This window comes from Berghia stephanieae, chromosome 11, assembly GCF_034508935.2.
Source record: "Berghia stephanieae isolate SIO BIC M18660-M18661 chromosome 11, UCSD_Bste_1.3, whole genome shotgun sequence".
Classification (NCBI taxonomy): Eukaryota; Metazoa; Mollusca; class Gastropoda; order Nudibranchia; family Aeolidiidae; genus Berghia; species Berghia stephanieae.
The window spans coordinates 3,354,126-3,355,285 of NC_088370.1; positions in this window are offsets into that span (position 1 = coordinate 3,354,126).

The window sequence follows — 1,160 nt, forward strand, 5'->3', positions numbered from 1 at the left end:
TCCACCCCCCCCTCACTCTCTCTCTCTTTCTCTCTCTCTCTCTCTCTCTCTCTCTCTCTCTCTCTCTCTCTCTCTCTCTATCTATCTATCTATCTATCTATCTATCTCTGAGGCACATATACAACACAATAATATAATTATAATGATTTATTTTTCTTATGACATTAGTCAGTATTCTTTTTATATGTTTGTACAATGATACACCTCTGGTATAATCTACATATTTCAAACGACTCTCTGAACCGTTGACTTTTTTTTTCACTTTGTTCCATACTGCTACTGATATTAATATTAACTCACTCAATCCTAAAGATTTTTGCTACTTTTCAAAATTGGAAAAAATGTATTCAAAATGAGCATGTAGGTACATAGATGGTTTTATTCAACTATCATTAACATGTAAAAACTAAAAACATTTGCTTTGATATGTTACGCCTATAATTTGTCTCAGAAAAATGTAAGAAATATGCATGGAGTAGAAAAAAAAAAAAACCCCGGTAAACTACGTATATAGTCGGTGTTCGGGTTGAATGAGTTAACACAACCTTGTTTTTTGTTTGTTTTTTTAATCATTGCTATTCTATCTGAACAAAAAAGTGTACATGAATGTGTTGGGGTATCTGTTAGGTGACCTCAAACTAAAAACATTGATGGTGTGCTCTTGGAATCTACATCTGTCCCCTATTTGAACCAATTCCCCTTTGTTTTTACTTTTTCTTAGGTATTTTAATTGGAATTATTTTAAAAAATTTTACTATCCCATTTTCTTCCTTTTTACTGGCGCTGATATGACCTTAATGTGTTGCAAGCGCCGTAAAACCCTTAAAAAAAAAAAAACAAACAATAAAAAAATTTTTACTATCCCATTTTCTTCCTTTTTACTGGCACTGAAATGACCTAAATTAAATGTTGCATGCGCCGTAAATCCCTTAAAACCAAACCAACAAAGCTATCCCATTTTCTTCCTTTTTACCGGCGCTGAAAAGTTCTCCATTGTTTAGCAAGCGCCGTAAGACCTTTAAAAACAAACGAAACCCTGACTTGTCTACTGCTGAACTGTTCATATTTATGTATTCCAAACGGATACAACAATTGTACTATACTGGTATTATTATGATTATTATTTCATGTCATAATTTTATAATCAGAAGAAACCAAAG